Genomic DNA, 27,232 nt, shown 5'->3' on the forward strand with positions numbered 1-27,232 from the left:
AGAACAAGGCTAAAGGAAAATCTGAGACAAAGAAATCTGACTTTTACCAGAGCTGACCAGAAGAAATCACAAACACAGCCTCCCACTACCACAAATAATGCAGTCAAGTTTCCCACATTTGGGGAAATCACAGGGGTCAGCATACCCAAAATGCAATGAATGAACCTCACCCTGGGAGAAAAATCTTCATGACCATGGTATCTCCTATGCAAAATAAGTATGATTTGGAATAGGGCTGGGGAGGGCCGCTGCTCATGCACATCTCTATCAAGTAAAGGAGATTCAACTGAGGCAGCACAAGGGAACTCTCATCTGGGGACAACAACTGCAGGGAGAACATATATTTTCAGATGAACATGGGAGGGCAGAAGGCTGCCTAATACTGAAGCACCCCCAAACAACAAACCAAATGCAACAACTAGTGCAAGCATTCCTGGGGGAAGGCCTGCCGCAGATGGATTTGCATATGGTGATGTCATCCAAGCAGTGGGTCAAAGTTGGCTTCAACCCTCGTCTGCATATGAAAAGAGAAAAGGGGCGTGCAGGGCATGGTGGCCTTTTGCGGCGCTTGGCTGACCCCTAGTTTGCATTAAACACCTCCACCCTCCTTTGGTGTGGGGCTCATGTTGGCTATGCCCCAGCCCCTGAAGCATTCAAGCTGATTTCTTGCAGCAGCTGGGCACTGTAACAGCTCCAGAGCTGCTCTGTAAGGCAAGTAAAAGGGTGTGGGCCCTGCAGCACTACCTGTAGTTCGCATTGTGCGTTGGAAGGCACAAAGTAAGCAGACAGGAGGAGAAGTCAGGATAGTGCGCAAGGGCATAGAAGGGAGCGGCTCAAGAAAAGAGAAGTGGAAACAGACAGCAAACTAGGCTGGAGAGAGACCTGAGACAAAGAGATCTGAATTATACGAGAGCCGACCAGGGGAAACACAAATTATGCAGTCAAGTTTCCCACATTTGGGGAAATCGCAGGGGCAGCACACCCAGAGTGCAATGGGTGAGCCTTGCCCTGGGAGAAGCACCTTCATGATCATAGTATCTCACCTGGCAGGTAAGTAGGAGTTGGGCTAGAGCTGGGGAGGGTCTCTGCTCGGGCACCCCCCTGTCAAGTGAAGGAGATCCAACTGAGGCAGCACAAGGGAACTCTCGAAAGAAGAACAAGGCTAGAGGAAGATCTGAAACAAAGAAATCTGACTTTTACCAGAGCTGACCAGAGGAAAACACAAACACAGTCCCCCACTACCACAAATAAAGCAGTCAAGTTTCCCACATTTGGGGAAATCACAGGGGTCAGCATACCCAGAATGCAATGAATGAACCTCACCCTGGGAGAATAATCTTCATGACCATGGTATCTCCTATGCAAAATAAGTATGATTTGGGATAGAGCTGGGGAGGGCCGCTGCTCAGGCACATCTCTGTCAAGTTAAGGAGATTCAACTGAGGCAGCACAAGGGAACTCTCATCTGGGGACAACAACTGCAGGGAGAACACATATTTTCAGATGAACATGGGAGGGCAGAAGGCTGCCTAATACTGAAGCACCCCCAAACAACAAACCAAATGCAACAACTAGTGCAAGCATTCCTGGGGGAAGGCCTGCCGCAGATGGATTTGCATATGGTGATGTCATCCAAGCAGTGGGTCAAAGTTGGCTTCAACCCTCGTCTGCATATGAAAACAGAAAAGGGGCGTGCAGGGCATGGTGGCCTTTTGCGGCGCTTGTCTGACCCCTTGCTTGCATTAAACACCTCCACCCTCCTTCGGTGTGGGGCTCATGTTGGCTATGCCCCAGCCCCTGAAGCATTCAAGCTGATTTCTTGCAGGAGCTGGGCACTGTAACAGCTCCAGAGCTGCTCTGTAAGGCAAGTAAAAGGGTGTGGGCCCTGCAGCACTACCTGTAGTTTGCATTGTGCATTGGAAGGCACAAAGTAAGCAGACGGGAGGAGAAGTCAGGATAGTGCACAAGGGTATAGAAGGGAGCGGCTGAAGAAAAGAGAAGTGGAAACAGACAGCAAACTAGGCTGGAGAGAGACCTGAGACAAAGAGATCTGAATTATATGAGAGCCGACCAGGGGAAACACAAATTATGCAGTCAAGTTTCCCACATTTGGGGAAATCGCAGGGGCAGCACACCCAGAGTGCAATGGGTGAGCCTTGCCCTGGGAGAAGCACCTACATGATCATAGTATCTCACCTGGCAGGTAAGTAGGAGTTGGGCTAGAGCTGGGGAGGGTCGCTGCTCGGGCACCCCCCTGTCAAGTGAAGGAGATCCAACTGAGGCAACACAAGGGAACTCTCGAAAGAAGAACAAGGCTAGAGGAAGATCTGAGACAAAGAAATCTGACTTTTACCAGAGCTGACCAGAGGAAAGCACAAACACAGTCCCCCACTACCACAAATAATGCAGTTGAGTTTCCCACATTTGGGGAAATCACAGGGGTCAGCATACCCAGAATGCAATGAATGAACCTAACCCTGGGAGAACAATCTTCATGACCATGGTATCTCCTATGCAAAATAAGTATGATTTGGGATAGGGCTGGGGAGGGCCGCTGCTCAGGCACATCTCTGTCAAGTAAAGGAGATTCAACTGAGGCAGCACAAGGGAACTCTCATCTGGGGACAACAACTGCAGGGAGAACACATATTTTCAGATGAACATGGGAGGGCAGAAGGCTGCCTAATACTGAAGCACCCCCAAACAACAAACCAAATGCAACAACTAGTAAAAGCATTCCTGGGAGAAGGTCTGCAGAAGACGGATTTGCATACGGTGATGTCATCCAAGCAGTGGGCCAAAGTTGGCTGGAACCCTCATCTGCATATGCAAAGAAAAAAGGGTTATGCAGGGCATGGCGGCCTTTTGCGGTGCTTGGATGACCCCTAGTTCGCATTAAACACCTCCATTCTCCTTCGGTGTGGGGCTCATGTTGGCTATGCCCCAGCCCCTGAAGTATTCAAGCTGATTTCTTGCAGCAGCTGGGCACTGTAACAGCTCCAGAGCTGCTCTGTAAGGCAAGTAAAAGGGTGTGGGCCCTGCAGCACTACCTGTAGTTCGCATTGTGCGTTGGAAGGCACAAAGTAAGCAGACAGGAGAAGTCAGGAGAGTGCACAAGGGCATAGACGGCAGGGGCTCAAGAAAAGAGAAGTGGAAACAGACAGCAAACTAGGCTGGAGAGAGACCTGAGACAAAGAGATCTGAATTATACAAGCGCCGACCAGGGGAAACACAAATTATGCAGTCAAGTTTCCCACATTTGGAGAAATCGCAGGAGCAGCACACCCAGAGTGCAATGGGTGAGCCTTGCCCTGGGAGAAGCACCTTCATGATCATAGTATCTCACCTGGCAGGTATGTAGGAGTTGGGCTAGAGCTGGGGAGGGTCGCTACTCGGGTACCCCCCTGTCAAGTGAAGGAGATCAAACTGAGGCAGCACAATGGAACTCTCGAAAGAAGAACAAGGCTAGAGGAAGATCTGAGACAAAGAAATCTGACTTTTACCAGAGCTGACCAGAGGAAAACACAAAAACAGTCCCCCACTACCACAAATAATGCAGTTGAGTTTCCCACATTTGGGGAAATCACAGGGGTCAGCATACCCAGAATGCAATGAATGAACCTCATCCTGGGAGAACAGTCTTTATGACCATGGTATCTCCTATGCAAAATAAGTATGATTTGGGATAGGGCTGGGGAGGGCCGCTGCTCAGGCACATCTCTGTCAAGTAAAGGAGATTCAACTGAGGCAGCACAAGGGAACTCTCATCTGGGGACAACAACTGCAGGGAGAACACATATTTTCAGATGAACATGGGAGGGCAGAAGGCTGCCTAATACTGAAGCACGCCCAAACAACAAACCAAATGCAACAACTAGTACAAGCATTCCTGGGGGAAGGTCTGCAGAAGACGGATTTGCATACGGTGATGTCATCCAAGCAGTGGGCCAAAGTTGGCTGGAAACCTCATCTGCATATGAAAAGAGAAAAGGGGTATGCAGGGCATGGCGGCCTTTTGCGGCGCTTGGATGACCCTTAGTTCGCATTAAACACCCCCACCCTCCTTCGGTGTGGGGCTCATGTTGGCCATGCCCCAGCCCCTGAAGCATTCAAGCTGATTTCTTGCAGCAGCTTGGCACTGTAACAGCTCCAGAGCTGCTCTGTAAGGCAAGTAAAAGGGTGTGGGCCCTGCAGCACTACCTGTAGTTTGCATTGTGCATTGGAAGGCACTTAAGAAAAGAGAAGTGGAAACAGACAGCAAACTAGGCTGGAGAGAGACCTGAGACAAAGAGATCTGAATTATACGAGAGCCGACCAGGGGAAACACAAATTATGCAGTCAAGTTTCCCACATTTGGGGAAATCGCAGGGGCAGCACACCCAGAGTGCAATGGGTGAGCCTTGCCCTGGGAGAAGCACCTTCATGATCATAGTATCTCACCTGGCAGGTAAGTAGGAGTTGGGCTAGAGCTGGGGAGGGTCTCTGCTCGGGCACCCCCCTGTCAAGTGAAGGAGATCCAACTGAGGCAGCACAAGGGAACTCTCGAAAGAAGAACAAGGCTAGAGGAAGATCTGAAACAAAGAAATCTGACTTTTACCAGAGCTGACCAGAGGAAAACACAAACACAGTCCCCCACTACCACAAATAAAGCAGTCAAGTTTCCCACATTTGGGGAAATCACAGGGGTCAGCATACCCAGAATGCAATGAATGAACCTCACCCTGGGAGAATAATCTTCATGACCATGGTATCTCCTATGCAAAATAAGTATGATTTGGGATAGAGCTGGGGAGGGCCGCTGCTCAGGCACATCTCTGTCAAGTTAAGGAGATTCAACTGAGGCAGCACAAGGGAACTCTCATCTGGGGACAACAACTGCAGGGAGAACACATATTTTCAGATGAACATGGGAGGGCAGAAGGCTGCCTAATACTGAAGCACCCCCAAACAACAAACCAAATGCAACAACTAGTGCAAGCATTCCTGGGGGAAGGCCTGCCGCAGATGGATTTGCATATGGTGATGTCATCCAAGCAGTGGGTCAAAGTTGGCTTCAACCCTCGTCTGCATATGAAAACAGAAAAGGGGCGTGCAGGGCATGGTGGCCTTTTGCGGCGCTTGTCTGACCCCTTGCTTGCATTAAACACCTCCACCCTCCTTCGGTGTGGGGCTCATGTTGGCTATGCCCCAGCCCCTGAAGCATTCAAGCTGATTTCTTGCAGGAGCTGGGCACTGTAACAGCTCCAGAGCTGCTCTGTAAGGCAAGTAAAAGGGTGTGGGCCCTGCAGCACTACCTGTAGTTTGCATTGTGCATTGGAAGGCACAAAGTAAGCAGACGGGAGGAGAAGTCAGGATAGTGCACAAGGGTATAGAAGGGAGCGGCTGAAGAAAAGAGAAGTGGAAACAGACAGCAAACTAGGCTGGAGAGAGACCTGAGACAAAGAGATCTGAATTATATGAGAGCCGACCAGGGGAAACACAAATTATGCAGTCAAGTTTCCCACATTTGGGGAAATCGCAGGGGCAGCACACCCAGAGTGCAATGGGTGAGCCTTGCCCTGGGAGAAGCACCTACATGATCATAGTATCTCACCTGGCAGGTAAGTAGGAGTTGGGCTAGAGCTGGGGAGGGTCGCTGCTCGGGCACCCCCCTGTCAAGTGAAGGAGATCCAACTGAGGCAACACAAGGGAACTCTCGAAAGAAGAACAAGGCTAGAGGAAGATCTGAGACAAAGAAATCTGACTTTTACCAGAGCTGACCAGAGGAAAGCACAAACACAGTCCCCCACTACCACAAATAATGCAGTTGAGTTTCCCACATTTGGGGAAATCACAGGGGTCAGCATACCCAGAATGCAATGAATGAACCTAACCCTGGGAGAACAATCTTCATGACCATGGTATCTCCTATGCAAAATAAGTATGATTTGGGATAGGGCTGGGGAGGGCCGCTGCTCAGGCACATCTCTGTCAAGTAAAGGAGATTCAACTGAGGCAGCACAAGGGAACTCTCATCTGGGGACAACAACTGCAGGGAGAACACATATTTTCAGATGAACATGGGAGGGCAGAAGGCTGCCTAATACTGAAGCACCCCCAAACAACAAACCAAATGCAACAACTAGTAAAAGCATTCCTGGGAGAAGGTCTGCAGAAGACGGATTTGCATACGGTGATGTCATCCAAGCAGTGGGCCAAAGTTGGCTGGAACCCTCATCTGCATATGCAAAGAAAAAAGGGTTATGCAGGGCATGGCGGCCTTTTGCGGTGCTTGGATGACCCCTAGTTCGCATTAAACACCTCCATTCTCCTTCGGTGTGGGGCTCATGTTGGCTATGCCCCAGCCCCTGAAGTATTCAAGCTGATTTCTTGCAGCAGCTGGGCACTGTAACAGCTCCAGAGCTGCTCTGTAAGGCAAGTAAAAGGGTGTGGGCCCTGCAGCACTACCTGTAGTTCGCATTGTGCGTTGGAAGGCACAAAGTAAGCAGACAGGAGAAGTCAGGAGAGTGCACAAGGGCATAGACGGCAGGGGCTCAAGAAAAGAGAAGTGGAAACAGACAGCAAACTAGGCTGGAGAGAGACCTGAGACAAAGAGATCTGAATTATACAAGCGCCGACCAGGGGAAACACAAATTATGCAGTCAAGTTTCCCACATTTGGAGAAATCGCAGGAGCAGCACACCCAGAGTGCAATGGGTGAGCCTTGCCCTGGGAGAAGCACCTTCATGATCATAGTATCTCACCTGGCAGGTATGTAGGAGTTGGGCTAGAGCTGGGGAGGGTCGCTACTCGGGTACCCCCCTGTCAAGTGAAGGAGATCAAACTGAGGCAGCACAATGGAACTCTCGAAAGAAGAACAAGGCTAGAGGAAGATCTGAGACAAAGAAATCTGACTTTTACCAGAGCTGACCAGAGGAAAACACAAAAACAGTCCCCCACTACCACAAATAATGCAGTTGAGTTTCCCACATTTGGGGAAATCACAGGGGTCAGCATACCCAGAATGCAATGAATGAACCTCATCCTGGGAGAACAGTCTTTATGACCATGGTATCTCCTATGCAAAATAAGTATGATTTGGGATAGGGCTGGGGAGGGCCGCTGCTCAGGCACATCTCTGTCAAGTAAAGGAGATTCAACTGAGGCAGCACAAGGGAACTCTCATCTGGGGACAACAACTGCAGGGAGAACACATATTTTCAGATGAACATGGGAGGGCAGAAGGCTGCCTAATACTGAAGCACGCCCAAACAACAAACCAAATGCAACAACTAGTACAAGCATTCCTGGGGGAAGGTCTGCAGAAGACGGATTTGCATACGGTGATGTCATCCAAGCAGTGGGCCAAAGTTGGCTGGAAACCTCATCTGCATATGAAAAGAGAAAAGGGGTATGCAGGGCATGGCGGCCTTTTGCGGCGCTTGGATGACCCTTAGTTCGCATTAAACACCCCCACCCTCCTTCGGTGTGGGGCTCATGTTGGCCATGCCCCAGCCCCTGAAGCATTCAAGCTGATTTCTTGCAGCAGCTTGGCACTGTAACAGCTCCAGAGCTGCTCTGTAAGGCAAGTAAAAGGGTGTGGGCCCTGCAGCACTACCTGTAGTTTGCATTGTGCATTGGAAGGCACTTAAGAAAAGAGAAGTGGAAACAGACAGCAAACTAGGCTGGAGAGAGACCTGAGACAAAGAGATCTGAATTATACGAGAGCCGACCAGGGGAAACACAAATTATGCAGTCAAGTTTCCCACATTTGGGGAAATCGCAGGAGCAGCACACCCAGAGTGCAATGGGTGAGCCTTGCCCTGGGAGAAGCACCTACGTGATCATAGTATCTCACCTGGCAGGTAAGTAGGAGTTGGGCTAGAGCTGGGGAGGGTCGCTGCTCGGGTACCCCCCCTGTCAAGTGAAGGAGATCCAACTGAGGCAGCACAAGGGAATTCTCGAAAGAAGAACAAGGCTAGAGGAAGATCTGAGACAAAGAAATCTGACTTTTACCAGAGCTGACCAGAGGAAAACACAAACACAGTCCCCCACTACCACAAATAATGCTGTCGAGTTTCCCACATTTGGGGAAATCACAGGGGTCAGCATACCCAGAATGCAATGAATGAACCTCATACTGGGAGAATAATCTTCATGACCATGGTCTCTCCTATGCAAAATACGTATGATTTGGGATAGGGCTGGGGAGGGCCGCTGCTCAGGCACATCTCTGTCAAGTAAAGGAGATTCAACTGAGGCAGCATAAAGGAACTCTCATCTGGGGACAACAACTGCAGGGAGAACACATATTTTCAGATGAACATGGGAGGGCAGAAGGCTGCCTAATACTGAAGCACCCCCAAACAACAAACCAAATGCAACAACTAGTGCAAGCATTCCTGGGGGAAGGCCTGCAGCAGATGGATTTGCATATGGTGATGTCATCCAAAGCAGTGGGTCAAAGTTGGCTTCAACCCTCGTCTTTATATGAAAAGAGAAAAGGGGCGTGCAGGGCATGGCGGCCTTTTGCGGCGCTTGGATGACCCCTAGTTCGCATTAAACACCTCCACCCTCCTTCGGTGTGGGGCTCATGTTGGCTATGCCCCAGCCCCTGAAGCATTCAAGCTGATTTCTTGCATTAGCTGGGCACTGTAACTGCTCCAGAGCTGCTCTGTACGGCAAGTAAAAGGGTGTGGGCCCTGCAGCACTACCTGTAGTTTGCATTGTGCATTGGAAGGCACAAAGTAAGCAGACGGGAGAAGTAAGGATAGTGCGCAAGGCCATAGAATGGAGCGGCTTAAGAAAAGAGAAGTGGAAACAGACAGCAAACTAGGCTGGAGAGAGACCTGAGACAAAGAGATCTGAATTATACCAGAGCCGACCAGGGGAAACACAAATTATGCAGTCAAGTTTCCCACATTTGGGGAAATCGCAGGGGCAGCACATCCAGAGTGCAATGGGTGAGCCTTGCCCTGGGAGAAGCACCTTCATGATTATAGCATCTCACCTGGCAGGTAAGTAGAAGTTGGGCTAGAGCTGGGGAGAGTCGCTGCACGGGCACCCCCCTGTCAAGTGAAGGAGATCCAACTGAGGCAGCACAAGGGAACTCTCGAAAGAAGAACAAGGCTAGAGGAAGATCTGAAACAAAGAAATCTGACTTTTACCAGAGCTGACCAGAGGAAAGCACAAACACAGTCCCCCACTACCACAAATAATGCAGTTGAGTTTCCCACATTTGGGGAAATCACAGGGTCAGCATACCCAGAATGCCATGAATGAACCTCACCCTGGGAGAACAATCTTCAAGACCATGGTCTCTCCTATGCAAAATAAGTATGATTTGGGATAGGGCTGGGGAGGGCCGCTGCTCAGGCACATCTCTGTCAAGTAAAGGAGATTCAACTGAGGCAGCACAAGGGAACTCTCATCTGGGGACAACAACTGCAGGGAGAACACATATTTTCAGATGAACATGGGAGGGCAGAAGGCTGCCTAATACTGAAGCACCCCCAAACAACAAACCAAATGCAACAACTAGTGCAAGCATTCCTGGGGGAAGGCCTGCAGCAGATGGATTTGCATATGGTGATGCCATCCAAGCAGTGGGTCAAAGTTGGCTTCAACCCTCGTCTGCATATGAAAAGAGAAAAGGGGCGTGCAGGGCATGGCGGCCTTTTGCGGCGCTTGGATGACCCCTAGTTCGCATTACACACCTCCACCCTCCTTCGGTGTGGGGCTCATGTTGGCTATGCCCCAGCCCCTGAAGCATTCAAGCTGATTTCTTGCAGCAGCTGGGCACTGTAATTGCTCCAGAGCTGCTCTGTAAGGCAAGTAAAAGGGTGTGGGCCCTGCAGCACTACCTGTAGTTTGCATTGTGCGTTGGAAGGCACGAAGTAAGCAGACGGGAGAAGTCAGGATAGTGCGCAAGGGCATAGAAGGGAGCGGCTCAAGAAAAGAGAAGTGGAAACAGACAGCAAACTAGGCTGGAGAGAGACCTGAGACAAAGAGATCTGAATTATACGAGAGATGACCAAGGGAAACACAAATTATGCAGTCAAGTTTCCCACATTTGGGGAAATCGCAGGGACAGCACAACCAGAGTGCAATGGGTGAGCCTTGCCCTGGGAGAAGCACCTTCATGATCATAGTATCTCACCTGGCAGGTAAGTAGGAGTTGGGCTAGAGCTGGGGAGGGTCACTGCTCGGGCACCCCCCTCTCAAGTGAAAGAGATCCAACTGAGGCAGCACAAGGGAACTCTCGAAAGAAGAACAAGGCTAGAGGAAGATCTGATATAAAGAAATCTGATTTTTACCAGAGCTGACCAGAGGAAAGCACAAACACAGTCCCCCACTACCACAAATAATGCAGTCGAGTTTCCCACATTTGGGGAAATCACAGGGGTCAGCATACCCAAAATGCAATGAATGAACCTCACCCTCGGAGAACAATCTTCATGAAAATGGTATCTCCTATGCAAAATAAGTATGATTTGGGATAGGGCTGGGGAGGGCCGCTGCTCAGGCACATCTCTGTCAAGTAAAGGAGATTCAACTGAGGCAGCACAAGGGAACTCCCATCTGGGGACAACAACTGCAGGGAGAACACATATTTTCAGATGAACATGGGAGGGCAGAAGGCTGCCTAATACTGAAGCACCCCCAAACAACAAACCAAATGCAACAACTAGTACAAGCATTCCTGGGGGAAGTTCTGCAGAAGACGGATTTGCATACGGTGATGTCATCCAAGCAGTGGGCCAAAGTTGGCTGGAACCCTCATCTGCATATGAAAAGAGAAAAGGGGTATGCAGGGCATGGCGGCCTTTTGCGGCGCTTGGATGACCCTTAGTTCACATTAAACACCCCCACCCTCCTTCGGTGTGGGGCTCATGTTTGCTATGCCCCAGCCCCTGAAGCATTCAAGCTGATTTCTTGCAGCAGCTGGGCACTGTAACAGCTCCAGAGCTGCTCTGTACGGCAAGTAAAAGGGTGTGGGCCCTGCAGCACTACCTGTAGTTTGCATTGTGCATTGGAAGGCACTTAAGAAAAGAGAAGTGGAAACAGACAGCAAACTAGGCTGGAGAGAGACCTGAGACAAAGAGATCTGAATTATACGAGAGCCGACCAGGGGAAACACAAATTATGCAGTCAAGTTTCCCACATTTGGGGAAATCGCAGGAGCAGCACACCCAGAGTGCAATGGGTGAGCCTTGCCCTGGGAGAAGCACCTACGTGATCATAGTATCTCACCTGGCAGGTAAGTAGGAGTTGGGCTAGAGCTGGGGAGGGTCGCTGCTCGGGTACCCCCCTGTCAAGTGAAGGAGATCCAACTGAGGCAGCACAAGGGAATTCTCGAAAGAAGAACAAGGCTAGAGGAAGATCTGAGACAAAGAAATCTGACTTTTACCAGAGCTGACCAGAGGAAAACACAAACACAGTCCCCCACTACCACAAATAATGCTGTCGAGTTTCCCACATTTGGGGAAATCACAGGGGTCAGCATACCCAGAATGCAATGAATGAACCTCACACTGGGAGAATAATCTTCATGACCATGGTATCTCCTATGCAAAATAAGTATGATTTGGGATAGGGCTGGGGAGGGCCGCTGCTCAGGCACATCTCTTTCAAGTAAAGGAGATTCAACTGAGGCAGCATAAGGGAACTCTCATCTGGGGACAACAACTGCAGGGAGAACACATATTTTCAGATGAACATGGGAGGGCAGAAGGCTGCCTAATACTGAAGCACCCCCAAACAACAAACCAAATGCAACAACTAGTGCAAGCATTCCTGGGGGAAGGCCTGCAGCAGATGGATTTGCATATGGTGATGTCATCCAAAGCAGTGGGTCAAAGTTGGCTTCAACCCTCGTCTGCATATGAAAAGAGAAAAGGGGCGTGCAGGGCATGGCGGCCTTTTGCGGCGCTTGGATGACCCCTAGTTCGCATTAAACACCTCCACCCTCCTTCGGTGTGGGGCTCATGTTGGCTATGCCCCAGCCCCTGAAGCATTCAAGCTGATTTCTTGCAGTAGCTGGGCACTGTAACTGCTCCAGAGCTGCTCTGTACGGCAAGTAAAAGGGTGTGGGCCCTGCAGCACTACCTGTAGTTTGCATTGTGCATTGGAAGGCACAAAGTAAGCAGACGGGAGAAGTAAGGATAGTGCGCAAGGCCATAGAATGGAGCGGCTGAAGAAAAGAGAAGTGGAAACAGACAGCAAACTAGGCTGGAGAGAGACCTGAGACAAAGAGATCTGAATTATACGAGAGCCGACCAGGGGAAACACAAATTATGCAGTCAAGTTTCCCACATTTGGGGAAATCGCAGGGGCAGCACATCCAGAGTGCAATGGGTGAGCCTTGCCCTGGGAGAAGCACCTTCATGATTATAGTATCTCACCTGGCAGGTAAGTAGAAGTTGGGCTAGAGCTGGGGAGAGTCGCTGCACGGGCACCCCCCTGTCAAGTGAAGGAGATCCAACTGAGGCAGCACAAGGGAACTCTCGAAAGAAGAACAAGGCTAGAGGAAGATCTGAAACAAAGAAATCTGACTTTTACCAGAGCTGACCAGAGGAAAGCACAAACACAGTCCCCCACTACCACAAATAATGCAGTTGAGTTTCCCACATTTGGGGAAATCACAGGGGTCAGCATACCCAGAATGCAATGAATGAACCTCACCCTGGGAGAACAATCTTCAAGACCATGGTCTCTCCTATGCAAAATAAGTATGATTTGGGATAGGGCTGGGGAGGGCCGCTGCTCAGGCACATCTCTTTCAAGTAAAGGAGATTCAACTGAGGCAGCACAAGGGAACTCTCATCTGGGGACAACAACTGCAGGGAGAACACATATTTTCAGATGAACATGGGAGGGCAGAAGGCTGCCTAATACTGAAGCACCCCCAAACAACAAACCAAATGCAACAACCAGTGCAAGCATTCCTGGGGGAAGGCCTGCAGCAGATGGATTTGCATATGGTGATGCCATCCAAGCAGTGGGTCAAAGTTGGCTTCAACCCTCGTCTGCATATGAAAAGAGAAAAGGGGCGTGCAGGGCATGGCGGCCTTTTGCGGCGCTTGGATGACCCCTAGTTCGCATTACACACCTCCACCCTCCTTCGGTGTGGGGCTCATGTTGGCTATGCCCCAGCCCCTGAAGCATTCAAGCTGATTTCTTGCAGCAGCTGGGCACTGTAACTGCTCCAGAGCTGCTCTGTAAGGCAAGTAAAAGGGTGTGGGCCCTGCAGCACTACCTGTAGTTTGCATTGTGCGTTGGAAGGCACGAAGTAAGCAGACGGGAGAAGTCAGGATAGTGCGCAAGGGCATAGAAGGGAGCGGCTCAAGAAAAGAGAAGTGGAAACAGACAGCAAACTAGGCTGGAGAGAGACCTGAGACAAAGAGATCTGAATTATACGAGAGATGACCAAGGGAAACACAAATTATGCAGTCAAGTTTCCCACATTTGGGGAAATCGCAGGGGCAGCACAACCAGAGTGCAATGGGTGAGCCTTGCCCTGGGAGAAGCACCTTCATGATCATAGTATCTCACCTGGCAGGTAAGTAGGAGTTGGGCTAGAGCTGGGGAGGGTCGCTGCTCGGGCACCCCCCTCTCAAGTGAAAGAGATCCAACTGAGGCAGCACAAGGGAACTCTCGAAAGAAGAACAAGGCTAGAGGAAGATCTGATATAAAGAAATCTGATTTTTACCAGAGCTGACCAGAGGAAAGCACAAACACAGTCCCCCACTACCACAAATAATGCAGTCGAGTTTCCCACATTTGGGGAAATCACAGGGGTCAGCATACCCAGAATGCAATGAATGAACCTCACCCTGGGAGAACAATCTTCATGACCATGGTATCGCCTATGCAAAATAAGTATGATTTGGGATAGGGCTGGGGAGGGCCGCTGCTCAGGCACATCTCTGTCAAGTAAAGGAGATTCAACTGAGGCAGCACAAGGGAACTCTCATCTGGGGACAACAACTGCAGGGAGAACACATATTTTCAGATGAACATGGGAGGGCAGAAGGCTGCCTAATACTGAAGCACCCCCAAACAACAAACCAAATGCAACAACTAGTGCAAGCATTCCTGGGGGAAGGCCTGCAGCAGATGGATTTGCATATGGTGATGTCATCCAAACAGTGGGTCAAAGTTGGCTTCAACCCTCGTCTGCATATGAAAAGAGACAAGGGGCGTGCAGGGCATGGCGGCCTTTTGCGGCGCTTGGATGACCCCTAGTTCGCATTACACACCTCCACCCTCCTTCGGTGTGGGGCTCATGTTGGCTATGCCCCAGCCCCTGAAGCATTCAAGCTGATTTCTTGCAGCAGCTGGGCACTGTAACTGCTCCAGAGACGCTCTGTAAGGCAAGTAAAAGGGTGTGGGCCCTGCAGCACTACCTGTAGTTTGCATTGTGCGTTGGAAGGCACGAAGTAAGCAGACGGTAGAAGTCAGGATAGTGCGCAAGGGCATAGAAGGGAGCGGCTCAAGAAAAGAGAAGTGGAAACAGACAGCAAACTAGGCTGGAGAGAGACCTGAGACAAAGAGATCTGAATTATACGAGAGCCGACCAGGGGAAACACAAATTATGCAGTCAAGTTTCCCACATTTGGGGAAAACGCAGAAGCAGCACACCCAGAGTGCAATGGGTGAGCCTTGCCCTGGGAGAAGCACCTTCATGATCATAGTATCTCACCTGGCAGGTAAGTAGGAGTTGGGCTAGAGCTGGGGAGGGTCGCTGCTCGAGCATCCCCCTGTCAAGTAAAGGAGATTCAACTGAGGCAGCACAAGGGAACTCTCATCTGGGGACAACAACTGCAGGGAGAACACATATTTTCAGATAAAAATCTTGGTCATGCTCTGGTTTCTCTTCAGAACGAACAAATCTTTCGCCTTTTACTAAAGATTTCCGTGGAGAGGAGCAAAACCGAGTTTTATCTCAATTTTTGCATGCCCCATCTTTTTGGGGTTTCTTTTATCGGTTTAAAGATAGAATGAGTGTGCTTTAATGTAAGCTCATTTGCATAGAAATGACAGTAAATGTTTGTTTCTTTTCAAACAGAACTTTCTTGACCATGCTACTTGCTTGAAAGATCTGTGAGCACATGGAATACAGTACAAACCATGCTTATAGCAAGGAGAAGACAGGTGAGAAATCTGCTTTCTTTCAAATTGGGCGCTCACTTTGATCTGAATGAGGACTGCTGGCACGGCACTCAGGCGACAGGTGGAATCTTGGTCATGCTCTGGTTTCTCTTCAGAACGAACAAATCTTTCGCCTTTTACTAAAGATTTCCGTGGAGAGGAGCAAAACTGAGTTTTATCTCAATTTTTGCATGCCCCATATTATTGGGGTTTCTTTTATCGGATTAAAGACAGAACGAGTGTGCTTTCTTGTTAGCTTTAATGTAAGTTTATTTGCATAACAATGACAATAAATGTCTGTTTCTTTTCAAGCAGAACTTTCTTGACCATACTAATTGCTTGAAAGATCTGGGAGCACATGGAAAAGAGTACAAACCATGCTTATAGCAAGGGGAAGCCTGGTGAGAAATCTGCTTTCTTTCTTTCAAATTGGGTGCTCACTTTGAGCTGAATGAGGACTGCTGGCATGGCACTCAGGCGACAGGTGGAATCTTGGTCATGCTCTGGTTTCTCTTCAGAACGAACAAATCTTTCGCCTTTTACTAAAGATTTCCGTGGAGAGGAGCAAAACTGAGTTTTATCTCAATTTTTGCATGCCCCGTCTTATTGGGGTTTCTTTTATCAGTTTAAAGATAGAACGAGTGTGCTTTAATGTAAGCACATTTGCATAGAAATGACAGTAAATGTTTGTTTCTTTTCAAACATAACTTTCTTGACTATACTAATTGCTTGAAAGATGTGGGAGCACATGGAAAAGAGTACAAACCATGTTTATAGCAAGGGGAAGCCTGGTGAGAAATCTGCTTTCTTTCTTTCTTTCAAATTGGGTGCTCACTTTGAGCTGAATGAGGACTGCTGGCATGGCACTCAGGCGACAGGTAGAATCTTGGTCATGCTGTGGTTTCTCTTCAGAACGAACAAATCTTTCGCCTTTTACTAAAGATTTCCGTGAAGAGGAGCAAAACTGAGTTTTATCTCAATTTTTGCATGCCCCATCTTATTGGGGTTTTATTTTATCGGTTTAAAGATAGAACGAGTGTGCTTTAATGTAAGCTCATTTGCATAGAAATGACAGTCAATGTTTGTTTCTTTTCAAACAGAACTTTCTTGACCACACTAATTGTTTGAAAGATCTGGGAGCACATGGAAAAGAGTACAAACCATGTTTATAGCAAGGGGAAGCCTGGTGAGAAATCTGCTTTCTTTCATTCAAATTGGGTGCTCACTTTGAGCTGAATGAGAACTGCTGGCATGGCACTCAGGCGACAGGTGGAATCTTGGTCATGCTCTGGTTTCTCTTCAGAACTAACAAATATTTCGCCTTTTATTAAAGATTTCCGTGGAGAGGAGCAAAACTGAGTTTTATCTCAATTTTTGCATGCCCCATATTATTGGGGTTTCTTTTATCAGTTTAAAGACAGAACGAGTGTGCTTTCTTGTTAGCTTTAATGTAAGTTTATTTGCATAACAATGACAGTAAATGTTTGTTTCTTTTCAAACAGAACTTTCTTGACCATGCTACTTGCTTGAAAGATCTGGGAGCACATGGAAAACAGTACAAACCATGCAGTATCACAAGAGCCTTTATTTGATCTTTCATGAAGATAGAGCAGAATTGAGGACACGTCAACAATTTCTGCCAAAGGTGGTTCATCTTTCCACATGGTGCCTTTGGCCACTGACACCTTCGTTGAGTCAAAGTCTCTGGCTGTGGTCAGAACTTTGAAAATTTATGTCACCAGAACGGTTCAGATTAGGAAAACAGAGGCTCTGTTTGTCCTGTATGCTCCCAACAGGATTGGGTGTCATGCTTCCATGCAGACCATTATGCGCTGAATCTGTGGTAAGATTCAGCATGCTCATTCCACGGCAGGATTGCCGTTACTGAATTAGGTGAAGACCCATTCTACTAGAAAGGTGGGTTCATCCTGGGCAGCTGGTCGGGGAGTCTCAGCATTGCAACTTTGCCGAGCAGCTATTTAGTAAACACTTTTGCTAAGTTTTACAAGTTTGATACCTTGGCTGATGATAACCTCAAGTTGGGTCATTCGGTGCTGCAGAGTCGTACGCACTCTCCCACCCGTTCAAGAGCTTTGGTATAACCCCATGGTTCTTAATGTGACCCCAGCATCCTCTAGGTCGTATGAGAAAATAGGATTTTAATACCTACCGGTAAATCCTTTTCTCTTAGTACGTAGAGGATGCTGGGCACCCGTCCCAGTCCATACTGTGTCTGCAGTTATTACTTGTGGTTATACACATGTTGTGTTACGGTTCTGGTCAGCTTTTTGCTGCAATTGTTCATGCCGTTGGCTTGTGTTCTGTTGAATGCCACGTTCTGCGGCATGCTTAAGGTGTGAGCTGGTAAGATGCTCACCTTAGTTTAACAATAAATCCTTTCCTCGAAATGTCCGTCTCCCTGGGCACAGTTCCTATAACTGGAGTCTGGAGGAGGGGCATAGAGGGAGGAGCCAGTTCACACCCTTTGAAAGTCTTAAAGTGCCCATGTCTCTTGCGGATCCCGTCTATACCCCATGGTTCTTAATGTGACCCCAGCATCCTTTACGGACTAAGAGAAAAGGATGCCCTTGTGTACTATCCTGACTTCTCCTCCCGTCTGCTTACTTTGTGCCTTCCAACGCACAATGCGAACTACAGGTGGTGCTGCAGGGCCCACACCCTTTTACTTGCCTTACAGAGCAGCTCTGGAGCTGTTACAGTGCCCAGCTGCTGCAAGAAATCAGCATGAATGCTTCAGGGGATGGGGCATGGCCAACATGAGCCCCACACCAAAGGAGGGTGGGGGTGTTTAATGCAAACTAGGGGTCATCCAAGCACTGCAAAAGGCCGCCATGCCCTGCATGCCCCTTTTCTCTTTTTATATGCAGATGAGGGTTCCAGCCAACTTTGGCCCACTGCTTGGATGACATCACCGTATGCAAATCCGTCTGCTGCAGACCTTCCCCCAGGAATGCTTGTACTAGTTGTTGGATATGGTTTGATATTTGATGGTGCTTCAGTATTAGGCAGCCTTCCGCCCTCCCATGTTCATCTGAAAAGATGTGGTCTCCCTGCAGTTGTTGTCCCCAGACGAGAGTTCCCTTGTGCTTCCTCAGTTGAATCTCCTTAACTTGACGGGGGAGGGGCTGCCCGAGCTGCCACCCTCCCCAGCCCTATCCCAACTCATACTTATTTTACATATTAGATCTCTTGATCATGAAGATTGTTCTCACAGGGTGAGGTTCATCCATTATATTTTAAAATAGGAAGGTACAAATTACATATTTGAATTGCATCTATGTGCTGGATTCAAATGCCCCCCCCCCTTCCTTTCTCAATTGTGCCCGTCAGCAGCTATTCTAAGGTTGCTGCCAATGGGTGTGACACATTAATTTCTTCTGTGGGGTACACTGGACTCCACAAGGATTCACATTGGGGTGTAGAGTAGGATCTTGATCTGAGGCACCAACCGGCTCAAAGCTTTTGACTGTTCCCAAGATGCTCAGCGCATCCTCCTCTATAACCCCGCTTCCATGAACAGGGAGCTCAGTTTGTAGTTGGTGCCTTCAGTAGCAGGCCACTTAACAGGGGCCTGCCTCAGGCAGCCTATTCTTAGCTATTAATTTTGACAAGAAAAGAAGAACTTGTTTTATGAGAATCTACAAGGGCTGCAGCAGGCTAGGTCTAAAAGACATCTTTACTGCAGCTTCATCACTCCCAGCGGCGCTGTATACTCCCGTGCCCTGGTTGCTGGGTCACTGCAGCGGAGGCTCCGGTTTCTTCCTAAGGTCAGTCACACACACACACCGCCCTTCCGGATCACGAGGCCGCTGATTAAGGGGAGCGTGGCTGTAGGGGGTGGGCCGTGTGCGCACTGGGGTGGACACTGATTACTGGGCAGCCGCTCCACTAGCCACCAGGTACAGTTAAGGAGCACAGGTCTGGGGGTTTTTCTCCTATATTAACCCAATTTTGTACTGCCCGCAGCGCATTGTGATAGGTAATAGGGCCTGATTCAGGTTGGATTGCAATCACAATAAGCGATCCAACTGCAAAAATTGCTAAGAGCATACGCATGTGCCTGCATGCGATCGCCTCTGCCTGTCAATCGGGGCAGGGGGGGAGAGTGGGGTCAGCAACACTCCATTTCCAAGTCAGGGATGGAGCAGTGCGGGGGCAAGGCTTCAAAATGGGGTCTGCAATGGAGGAGACACAGGGGGCGTGGTCACAGCGGCTGTATGACATCACATTCAGCCGCTGTGATCACAAAAATGGTGGCGGCTTCCTGCGCGCACATACAGTCTGCACCAGCAGGAGGCTACACCATTGTTTATGATCACGCTGAACTGCAGTGCGACTGCAATTACAGCATGGTCAAGAAGGGAGGTGTCATACTGGGTGGCCATGCCCTGTCACTGTGCAGGAGCCAGCACCGCTTACACACTAGTCCCCGGGTGCAGCACCCAACCCCCGGGACACCCGGAGCAACAAAATGTAGATTCAGGCCACCAGGCCACGCCCCTACCTATGAAATCATGCCTCCTTTTTACCATTGCGCTGCTTATTTGCACGCACTGCATTACAATCTCCCTCGACACCTCTCTTGGTGTCACCAGTGATAGTGACACCTCTGCCATGCTTGTAGCAGCTAGTCCAAAGATCTATGCCTCAAGCCCTGAGTGTTTGCCCTTGTGACTTGTTGATCATCATAGCGAAGCAGATGCTTACAGAAAACTGCAGGGGCTTAGATTGAAAATAAAAAAAATTGATGGGTATAAGGTAGAGAGGAGCGGGTTCGGTTCTCCGAGAACCGAATTCCCCACGAACTCCACGTGGTTTACACTGGTCTGAGGCAGGCTCGGTTGTTCCCGCCTGACTCGGAAAACCTGAACAAGGGAAAATGTCATCATCCCGCTGTCGGATTCTCGCGAGATTCGGATATTATATATAGAGCTGCGCGTTGCCGCCATTTTTACTCGTGCATTGAAGAGAGAGCGGAGAGGACGTGGCTATGTTCTCTCAGTGGAAATCTCAATATCAGTGCTCAGTATCAGTGGTTACTTATTGCTGCTCAGTAATACTAGTAGTGTGTCTCTCCTGCTCAGTGTCAGTTCTCAGTAGTATCCTCATCAGTGCTCAGTATCACTGCTCATTGTCTTGTGCTGCATTGTGGTGCTCAGCATACTACAGTACATTACTAATAGTCCAGTGCTGCATCTTGCTGCTCAGTGTCAGTTCTAGTATCCTCATCAGTGCTCACTATCACTGCTCATTGCATTGTGGTGTTCTGTATACTACAGTAATATAGTAACATATAGTAACATAGTTTTTGAGGTTAAATAGAGGCAAATTGCCCATCGTGTTCAACCTGTTTTAAGTTGTGATGATTCTACATACTTGCTGAATAATGTTTTATGACTAGTTAGCTACTATAACTCATGTTACCCCCGGATTAACCATGTTGATATTTTAAGTATTATAACCTTGGATAGCTTTTTCATTCAGAAATGTATCCATTCCTTTTTTAAATCCAATTACAGAGTCCGCCATTACCACCTTCCCTGGCAGGGAATTCCACATCCTGATTGCCCTAACAGTGAAGAAACCTTTCCTCCATTGCGTTCTGAACTTTCCTCCAGTCGCAGCGAGTGACCACGTGTTCTTTTAATAAATAATTCCTCTGATAACTCTTTGTTATGTATCTTTACATATTTGAAGATATTAATAATATCTCCTCTTAGGCACCTCTTTTCTAGTGTATACATATTCAGCCTAGTAAGTCTTTCCTTATAGTCCAGTACTTTTAGGCCTTTAATCAATTTAGTCTTCAGGATCTCTCGGACTTCCATGAGCAGCAGAGTAGTGCAATGGAAGGATGCTGGGCGCATAACCCAGAGGTCGATTAATCGAAACTATCCTCTGCTATGTGCATTTTTTTTTATAATTAAAGTAATCAAAAACTGGGTTTGATATTTTGGCTCTTTTATTTTTACTTAAAGTACAATAACTTTTATCATTTTAATTTGTTTTAATAGTATATTGACAGCATTGTTTTCTTTAAAAAATCCACTTAATTTTCTTTACCCTATTACTGAAATGGTAATTGACAAAAACAAACTACATTGTCACCAGAAGAGCAATGCAAAATGTACAAGTGATATATTAAAATCATCTTCCATCTTGAATTTCAATGATGCATTGGGACAACAATTTTGTGAGAAACATCTTCACCCATAAAGAAAGATTTTCTTAATTCCTTATCTGTGTGCTGATTAGATATTACCTTGTTTTCACATTAAACAGACTTCCACATGAGAAAGCAGCAAGGATGCAGTAACGTTTATGTTTCCTGGTGTCAACCTGTATTATTTCAGTAGACATTGAAATGAGGATGCATCTTGCTGCCTTTCCAATGTAGCAAGTTTAATTCAGTAATAGGTGAAAAAACATTCCTACAAAGGTGTTAATCAGAGACTTGGCTTTGTGGACACTTTTCAGAGAGCAAATTTGTTAGCATAAAAATAAAGTCAGAAAATGAAGAGCTGTTTAATCACTCAATTGGACTTTTCTGCCAGCATAATTTTTTTTTCTCTGCAACCCACTGCTAAATTGTGCTTCCTAGCTGTTTTTTATAAAATCACTTAATCAAATCTAACTCTGATTACATCAGAGAAGGCCAGGTACCCTACACCATAAGAGGGGGTTTGAAATTTTGACTTGTCTACTTAAAGATCACCAAAATCTGATCACAAGGTCAATTACATCCCTGGGTGGGATTGAACCACCAACCTTTTGGTTAATAGCCAAACATGCTAACCGATTGCACCACAGAGACACCTCGTAAAAGTCCATTCTGACAAAGGCTAATAAGCATTCATCTAGAACGTTTCCTAGAAAAACTTTAAAAAGTCAATAATCTGGAGAGTTTTTGTAAGAAACACATTGCTACTTTCCCATGATGAGTGAGTGCTTCAGGATCTCTTGCACTTACATGAGCAGCAGAGTACTGCAACGGAAGCATGCTGGGCCCATAACCCAGATGTAGGCAGATTGAAACTATCTTCTGCTATATGCATTGTTTTTTGTTAATTAAAGTAATCCAAAACTGGGATTGATATTTTGGCTCTTTTATTTTTACTTAAAGTACAATAACTTTTACCATTTTAATTTGTTTTAATAGTAAATTGACAGTATTGTTTTCTTTCAAAAATCCACTTAATTTTCTTTACCCTATTATTAAAATGGTAATTGACAAAAACAAACTACATTGTCACCAGAAGAGCAGTATAAAATGTACAAGTGATATATTAAAATCATCATTCCAGCTTGAATTTCAATGATGCTTTGGTGCAACAATTTTGTGAGAAACATCTTCACCCATAAAGAAAGATTTTCTTAATTCCTTACCTGTGTGCTGATTAGATATCACCTTGTTTTCACATTAAACAGACTTCCCCATGAGGAAGCAGCAAGGATGCAGTGACGTTTATGTTTCCTGGTGTCAACCTGTATTATTTCAGTAGACATTGAAATGAGGATGCATCTTGCTGCCTTTCCAATGAAGCAAGTTTAATTCAGTAATAGGTGAAAAACCATTCCTACAAAGGTGTTAATCAGAGACTTTACTTTGTGGACACTTTTCAGAGAGCAAATTTGTTAGCATAAACATAAAATCAGAAAATGAAGAGCTGTTTAATCACTCAATTGGACTTTTCTGCCAGCATAGTTTTTTTTCTCTGCAACCCACTGCTAAATTGTGCTTCCTAGCTGTTTTTTATAAAATCACTTAATCAAATCTAACTCTGATTACATCAGAGAAGGCCAGGTACCCTACACCATAAGAGGGAGTTTGACATTTTGACTTGTCTACTTAAAGATTACCAAAATCTAATCACAAGGTCAATTACATCCATGGGTGGGATTGAACCACCAACCTTTTGGTTAATAGCCAAACATACTAACCGATTGCACCACAGAGACACCTCGTAAAAGTATATACTGACAAAGGCTAATAAGCATTCATCTAGAACGTTTCCTAGAAAAACTTTAAAAAGTCAATAATCTGGAGAGTTTTTGTAAGAAACACATTGGTACTTTCCCATGATGAGTGAGTGCTTCAGGATCTCTTGCACTTACATGAGCAGCAGAGTACTGCAACGGAAGCATGCTGGGCCCATAACCCAGAGGTAGGCAGATTGAAACTATCCTCTGCTATATGCATTGTTTTTTGTTAATTAAAGTAATCCAAAACTGGGATTGATATTTTGGCTCTTTTATTTTTACTTAAAGTACAATAACTTTTACCATTTTAATTTGTTTTAATAGTATATTGACAGTATTGTTTTCTTTCAAAAATCCACTTAATTTTCTTTACCCTATTATTAAAATGGTAATTGACAAAAACAAACTACATTGTCACCAGAAGAGCAGTACAAAATGTACAAGTGATATATTAAAATCATCTTTCCAGCTTGAATTTCAATGATGCTTTGGTGCAACAATTTTGTGAGAAACATCTTCACCCATAAAGAAAGATTTTCTTAATTCCTTACCTGTGTGCTGATTAGATATCACCTTGTTTTCACATTAAACAGACTTCCCCATGAGGAAGCAGCAAGGATGCAGTGACGTTTATGTTTCCTGGTGTCAACCTGTATTATTTCAGTAGACATTGAAATGAGGATGCATCTTGCTGCCTTTCCAATGAAGCAAGTTTAATTCAGTAATAGGTGAAAAACCATCCCTACAAAGGTGTTAATCAGAGACTTGGCTTTGTGGACACTTTTCAGAGAGCAAATTTGTTAGCATAAACATAAAATCAGAAAATGAAGAGCTGTTTCGTCACTAAATTGGACTTTTCTGCCAGCATAATTTTTTTTCTCTGCAACCCACTGCTAAATTGTGCTTCCTAGCTGTTTTTTTTATAAAATCACTTAATCAAATCTAACTCTGATTACATCAGAGAAGGCCAGGTACCCTACACCATAAGAGGGGGTTTGAAATTTTGACTTGTCTATTTAAAGATCACCAAAATCTGATTACAAGGTTATTTACATCCCTGGGTGGGATTGAACCACCAACCTTTTGGTTAATAGCCAAACATGCTAACCGATTGCGCCACATAGACACCTTGCAAAAGTAGATACTGACAAAGGCTAATAAGCATTTATCTAGAACGTTTCCTAGAAAAACTTTAAAAAGTCAATAATCTGGAGAATTTTTGTAAGAAACACATTGGTACTTTCCCATGATGAGTGAGTGCTTCAGGATCTCTTTCACTTACATGGGCTATTAACCAAAAGGTTGGTGGTTCAATCCCACCCAGGGATGTAATTGACCTTGTGATCAGATTTTGGTGATCTTTAAGTAGACAAGTCAAAATGTCAAACCCCCTCTTATGGTGTAGGGTACCTGGCCTTCTCTGACGTAATCAGAGTTAGATTTAATTAAAGGATTTTATAAAAAACAGCTAGGAAGCACAATTTAGCAGTGGGTTGCAGAGAAAAAAATAACATTTTAAACCTACCGGTAAATTTTTTTTCTCGTAGTCCGTAGAGGATGATGGGGACTCCGTAAGGACCATGGGGGATAGACGGGCTCCGCAGCAGACATTGGCACTTTAAGAAAGACTTTAGATCTGGGTGTGCACTGGCTCCTCCCTCTATGCCCCTCCTCCATACCTCAGTTAGAGAAACTGTGCCCAGAGGAGACGGACAGTACGAGGAAAGGATTTTTGTTAATCCAAGGTCAAGATTCATACCAGCCACACCAATCACACCGTATAACTTGTGATATACTACCCAGTTAACAGTATGAAAACAACATAGCATCAGTCCAAGACCGATGAAAACTAACATATAACCCTTATGTAAGCAATAACTATATACAAGTCTTGCAGAAGTAGTCCGCACTTGGGACGGGCACCCAGCATCCTCTACGGACTACGAGAAAAAGATTTACCGGTAGGTTTAAAATCTTATTTTCTCTTACGTCCTAAAAGATGCTGGGGACTCCGTAAGGACCATGGGGATTATACCAAAGCTCCCAAACGGGCTCCTGCGGATGACTCTGCAGCACCGATTGAGCAAACAGGAGGTCCTCCTCAGCCAGGGTATCAAACTTATAGAACTTTGCAAAGGTGTTTGAACCCGACCAAGTAGCAGCTCGGCACAGCTGTAGTGCCGAGACCCCCGGGCAGCTGCCCAAGAAGAGCCCACCTTCCTAGTGGAATGGGCCTTGACTGAATTAGGCAACGGCAATCCCGCCATAGAATGCGCCTGCTGAATCGTGTTACAGATCCAGAGAGCAATAGTCTGATTTGAAGCAGGGGTGCCAATCTTGTTGGCTGCATACAGGACAAACAGTGCTTCTGTTTTTCTGACTCTAGCCGTTCTGGCCACGTAAATTTTCAAAGCCCTGACCACATCAAGGGACTCGGAATCCTCCAAGTCATGCGTAGCCACAGGCACCACAATAGGTTGGTTCATATGAAAGGATGAGTCCACTTTTAGCAGGAATTGAGGATTGGTCTGCAATTCCGCTCTATCCATATGGAAAACCAGATAGGGGATTTTATGTGATAAAGCTGCTAATTCCGACACTCGCCTAGCGGAAGCCAAGGCTAATAACATGACCACCTTCCAAGTGAGATATTTAAACTCCACCATTTTAAGTGGTTCAAACCATAACCTTAACACCACGTTAAGGTCCCAAGGGACCACCGGAGGTACAAAAGGAGGCTGAATATGCAGTACTCCCTTCACAAAAGTTTGTACTTACTTCAGGAAGAGAGGCCAATTCCTTTTGAAAGAAAATGGATAAGGCCAAAATCTGAACCTTAATAGAGCCTAATTTTAGGCCCAAATTCACTCCAGTTTGTAGGAAGTGAAGGAAGTGGCCCAGGTGGAATTCTTACGTATGAGCATTCCTGGCCTCACACAAAGAAACATATTTTCGCCATATACAGTGATAATGTTTAGATGTCACGTCCTTCCTAGCCTTTATTAGCGTAGGAATGACCTCATCTGGAATACACTTTTCCGCTAGGATCCGGCGTTCAACCGCCATGCCGTCAAACGCAGCCGCTGTAAGTCTTGGAACAGACAGGGCCCCTGTTGCAACAGGTCCTGTCTTAGAGGAAGTGGCCACGGATCTTCTGTGAGCATTTCCTGCAGATCTGGATACCAGGTCCTTCGCGGCCAATCTGGAACAATGAGAATTGTTCTTACTCCTCTTTTTCTTACTATTATCAACACCTTGGGTATGAGAGGTAGAGGAGGAAATACATAGACCGACCGGAACACCCACGGTGTCACTAGGGCGTCTACAGCTACTGCCCGAGGGTCTCTTGACCTGTTGCAATACCTCTGTAGCTTTTTGTTGAGGCGGGACGCCATCATGTCTATCTGGAACAGTCCCCACCGACTTGCAATCTGTGCGAAGACTTCCTGATGGAGTCCCCACTCTCCTGGATGTAGGTCGTGTCTGCTGAGGAAGTCTGCATCCCAGTTGTCCACTCCCGGAATGAACACTGCTGACAGTGCGCTTTGATAAAGCTAAATATTTATCTTATTTAAAACCCTTTGTGAGGTCTAAGAACACTGTACGCTATTTGCGTATGGAGTACCGTAAGGGTACGCTCGTTGCGTAACAATCGCTTAGCCGTGGTCGAGACGCTCAAGCGTCACGTTCGCTCACGGCCAAGAGATCACAGGCAGGCACGCTATTGGCTGCTGACTAACGTAATGGTTCGCTATAGCGTAACGGACGCTGTATCGGGAGCGGGCTGCTCGAGCGATACAGACGCTCACGAGAATACGCTGTTGGTATCGGGCACACTTATAGGTGAGCGACTACCGTAATGCTACGCTATCAGCGTAGCGGACGCTCGAGACCACGAGGAGATCACGAGCGGCGCCGACGCTCACAATGTTAAACCTTTATGTCTAAACCACAAACAATGTAATTTGCTGTAAAACCTTAGTGTAGAGATAGGGTGTAAATGCAACACTGTATAACCTTATTAACTCAAAAGCTGTTCGAGCGTCACCGACGCTCTGAGAATACTTAACACTATAAGAAATACACAAATACCGTGCTT

General features: G+C 46.7%; 29 non-coding genes and 3 pseudogenes across 29 annotated transcripts; 5 read left to right on the forward strand and 27 right to left on the reverse strand.

The window, feature by feature from the left end:
- Window positions 1–57: 57 nt before the first annotated feature.
- LOC135029282 (U1 spliceosomal RNA) lies at window positions 58–221 on the reverse strand. Its single transcript, XR_010225439.1, has one exon. It is a non-coding gene; the product is annotated as a U1 spliceosomal RNA (small nuclear RNA).
- A 674-nt stretch (window positions 222–895) lies between these two features.
- LOC135029306 (U1 spliceosomal RNA) lies at window positions 896–1,058 on the reverse strand. Its single transcript, XR_010225462.1, has one exon. It is a non-coding gene; the product is annotated as a U1 spliceosomal RNA (small nuclear RNA).
- A 152-nt stretch (window positions 1,059–1,210) lies between these two features.
- LOC135029265 (U1 spliceosomal RNA) lies at window positions 1,211–1,374 on the reverse strand. Its single transcript, XR_010225423.1, has one exon. It is a non-coding gene; the product is annotated as a U1 spliceosomal RNA (small nuclear RNA).
- A 695-nt stretch (window positions 1,375–2,069) lies between these two features.
- On the reverse strand, window positions 2,070–2,211 carry LOC135029344 (U1 spliceosomal RNA; annotated as a pseudogene).
- Window positions 2,212–2,363: 152 nt separating this feature from the next.
- LOC135029320 (U1 spliceosomal RNA) lies at window positions 2,364–2,527 on the reverse strand. Its single transcript, XR_010225475.1, has one exon. It is a non-coding gene; the product is annotated as a U1 spliceosomal RNA (small nuclear RNA).
- Window positions 2,528–3,198: 671 nt separating this feature from the next.
- On the reverse strand, window positions 3,199–3,361 carry LOC135029349 (U1 spliceosomal RNA). Its single transcript, XR_010225498.1, has one exon. It is a non-coding gene; the product is annotated as a U1 spliceosomal RNA (small nuclear RNA).
- A 152-nt stretch (window positions 3,362–3,513) lies between these two features.
- LOC135029268 (U1 spliceosomal RNA) lies at window positions 3,514–3,677 on the reverse strand. The gene has a single exon (XR_010225426.1). It is a non-coding gene; the product is annotated as a U1 spliceosomal RNA (small nuclear RNA).
- A 615-nt stretch (window positions 3,678–4,292) lies between these two features.
- LOC135029307 (U1 spliceosomal RNA) lies at window positions 4,293–4,455 on the reverse strand. Its single transcript, XR_010225463.1, has one exon. It is a non-coding gene; the product is annotated as a U1 spliceosomal RNA (small nuclear RNA).
- A 152-nt stretch (window positions 4,456–4,607) lies between these two features.
- LOC135029266 (U1 spliceosomal RNA) lies at window positions 4,608–4,771 on the reverse strand. The gene has a single exon (XR_010225424.1). It is a non-coding gene; the product is annotated as a U1 spliceosomal RNA (small nuclear RNA).
- A 695-nt stretch (window positions 4,772–5,466) lies between these two features.
- LOC135029345 (U1 spliceosomal RNA) lies at window positions 5,467–5,608 on the reverse strand (annotated as a pseudogene).
- A 152-nt stretch (window positions 5,609–5,760) lies between these two features.
- Window positions 5,761–5,924, reverse strand: LOC135029331 (U1 spliceosomal RNA). Its single transcript, XR_010225483.1, has one exon. It is a non-coding gene; the product is annotated as a U1 spliceosomal RNA (small nuclear RNA).
- A 671-nt stretch (window positions 5,925–6,595) lies between these two features.
- Window positions 6,596–6,758, reverse strand: LOC135029350 (U1 spliceosomal RNA). The gene has a single exon (XR_010225499.1). It is a non-coding gene; the product is annotated as a U1 spliceosomal RNA (small nuclear RNA).
- A 152-nt stretch (window positions 6,759–6,910) lies between these two features.
- On the reverse strand, window positions 6,911–7,074 carry LOC135029269 (U1 spliceosomal RNA). Its single transcript, XR_010225427.1, has one exon. It is a non-coding gene; the product is annotated as a U1 spliceosomal RNA (small nuclear RNA).
- A 615-nt stretch (window positions 7,075–7,689) lies between these two features.
- Window positions 7,690–7,852, reverse strand: LOC135029330 (U1 spliceosomal RNA). The gene has a single exon (XR_010225482.1). It is a non-coding gene; the product is annotated as a U1 spliceosomal RNA (small nuclear RNA).
- Window positions 7,853–8,005: 153 nt separating this feature from the next.
- On the reverse strand, window positions 8,006–8,169 carry LOC135029319 (U1 spliceosomal RNA). The gene has a single exon (XR_010225474.1). It is a non-coding gene; the product is annotated as a U1 spliceosomal RNA (small nuclear RNA).
- A 683-nt stretch (window positions 8,170–8,852) lies between these two features.
- Window positions 8,853–9,004, reverse strand: LOC135029372 (U1 spliceosomal RNA; annotated as a pseudogene).
- Window positions 9,005–9,156: 152 nt separating this feature from the next.
- Window positions 9,157–9,319, reverse strand: LOC135029277 (U1 spliceosomal RNA). Its single transcript, XR_010225435.1, has one exon. It is a non-coding gene; the product is annotated as a U1 spliceosomal RNA (small nuclear RNA).
- A 671-nt stretch (window positions 9,320–9,990) lies between these two features.
- Window positions 9,991–10,153, reverse strand: LOC135029327 (U1 spliceosomal RNA). The gene has a single exon (XR_010225479.1). It is a non-coding gene; the product is annotated as a U1 spliceosomal RNA (small nuclear RNA).
- Window positions 10,154–10,305: 152 nt separating this feature from the next.
- LOC135029480 (U1 spliceosomal RNA) lies at window positions 10,306–10,469 on the reverse strand. The gene has a single exon (XR_010225612.1). It is a non-coding gene; the product is annotated as a U1 spliceosomal RNA (small nuclear RNA).
- A 615-nt stretch (window positions 10,470–11,084) lies between these two features.
- On the reverse strand, window positions 11,085–11,247 carry LOC135029332 (U1 spliceosomal RNA). The gene has a single exon (XR_010225484.1). It is a non-coding gene; the product is annotated as a U1 spliceosomal RNA (small nuclear RNA).
- A 152-nt stretch (window positions 11,248–11,399) lies between these two features.
- On the reverse strand, window positions 11,400–11,563 carry LOC135029284 (U1 spliceosomal RNA). Its single transcript, XR_010225441.1, has one exon. It is a non-coding gene; the product is annotated as a U1 spliceosomal RNA (small nuclear RNA).
- Window positions 11,564–12,235: 672 nt separating this feature from the next.
- On the reverse strand, window positions 12,236–12,398 carry LOC135029353 (U1 spliceosomal RNA). Its single transcript, XR_010225502.1, has one exon. It is a non-coding gene; the product is annotated as a U1 spliceosomal RNA (small nuclear RNA).
- A 152-nt stretch (window positions 12,399–12,550) lies between these two features.
- On the reverse strand, window positions 12,551–12,714 carry LOC135029413 (U1 spliceosomal RNA). The gene has a single exon (XR_010225547.1). It is a non-coding gene; the product is annotated as a U1 spliceosomal RNA (small nuclear RNA).
- A 671-nt stretch (window positions 12,715–13,385) lies between these two features.
- Window positions 13,386–13,548, reverse strand: LOC135029341 (U1 spliceosomal RNA). The gene has a single exon (XR_010225493.1). It is a non-coding gene; the product is annotated as a U1 spliceosomal RNA (small nuclear RNA).
- Window positions 13,549–13,700: 152 nt separating this feature from the next.
- On the reverse strand, window positions 13,701–13,864 carry LOC135029474 (U1 spliceosomal RNA). The gene has a single exon (XR_010225606.1). It is a non-coding gene; the product is annotated as a U1 spliceosomal RNA (small nuclear RNA).
- Window positions 13,865–14,535: 671 nt separating this feature from the next.
- Window positions 14,536–14,698, reverse strand: LOC135029367 (U1 spliceosomal RNA). The gene has a single exon (XR_010225515.1). It is a non-coding gene; the product is annotated as a U1 spliceosomal RNA (small nuclear RNA).
- Window positions 14,699–14,842: 144 nt separating this feature from the next.
- On the forward strand, window positions 14,843–14,958 carry LOC135029395 (U5 spliceosomal RNA). The gene has a single exon (XR_010225531.1). It is a non-coding gene; the product is annotated as a U5 spliceosomal RNA (small nuclear RNA).
- A 270-nt stretch (window positions 14,959–15,228) lies between these two features.
- Window positions 15,229–15,344, forward strand: LOC135029394 (U5 spliceosomal RNA). Its single transcript, XR_010225530.1, has one exon. It is a non-coding gene; the product is annotated as a U5 spliceosomal RNA (small nuclear RNA).
- Window positions 15,345–15,630: 286 nt separating this feature from the next.
- LOC135029396 (U5 spliceosomal RNA) lies at window positions 15,631–15,746 on the forward strand. Its single transcript, XR_010225532.1, has one exon. It is a non-coding gene; the product is annotated as a U5 spliceosomal RNA (small nuclear RNA).
- A 278-nt stretch (window positions 15,747–16,024) lies between these two features.
- Window positions 16,025–16,140, forward strand: LOC135029411 (U5 spliceosomal RNA). The gene has a single exon (XR_010225545.1). It is a non-coding gene; the product is annotated as a U5 spliceosomal RNA (small nuclear RNA).
- Window positions 16,141–16,415: 275 nt separating this feature from the next.
- LOC135029439 (U5 spliceosomal RNA) lies at window positions 16,416–16,531 on the forward strand. The gene has a single exon (XR_010225572.1). It is a non-coding gene; the product is annotated as a U5 spliceosomal RNA (small nuclear RNA).
- Window positions 16,532–21,893: 5,362 nt separating this feature from the next.
- On the reverse strand, window positions 21,894–21,967 carry TRNAN-AUU (transfer RNA asparagine (anticodon AUU)). Its single transcript has one exon. It is a non-coding gene; the product is annotated as a tRNA-Asn (tRNA).
- Between the last annotated feature and the right edge of the window lie 5,265 nt (window positions 21,968–27,232).

Source organism: Pseudophryne corroboree, unplaced genomic scaffold (genome assembly GCF_028390025.1).
Source record: "Pseudophryne corroboree isolate aPseCor3 unplaced genomic scaffold, aPseCor3.hap2 scaffold_485, whole genome shotgun sequence".
NCBI classification, from domain to species: Eukaryota; Metazoa; Chordata; class Amphibia; order Anura; family Myobatrachidae; genus Pseudophryne; species Pseudophryne corroboree.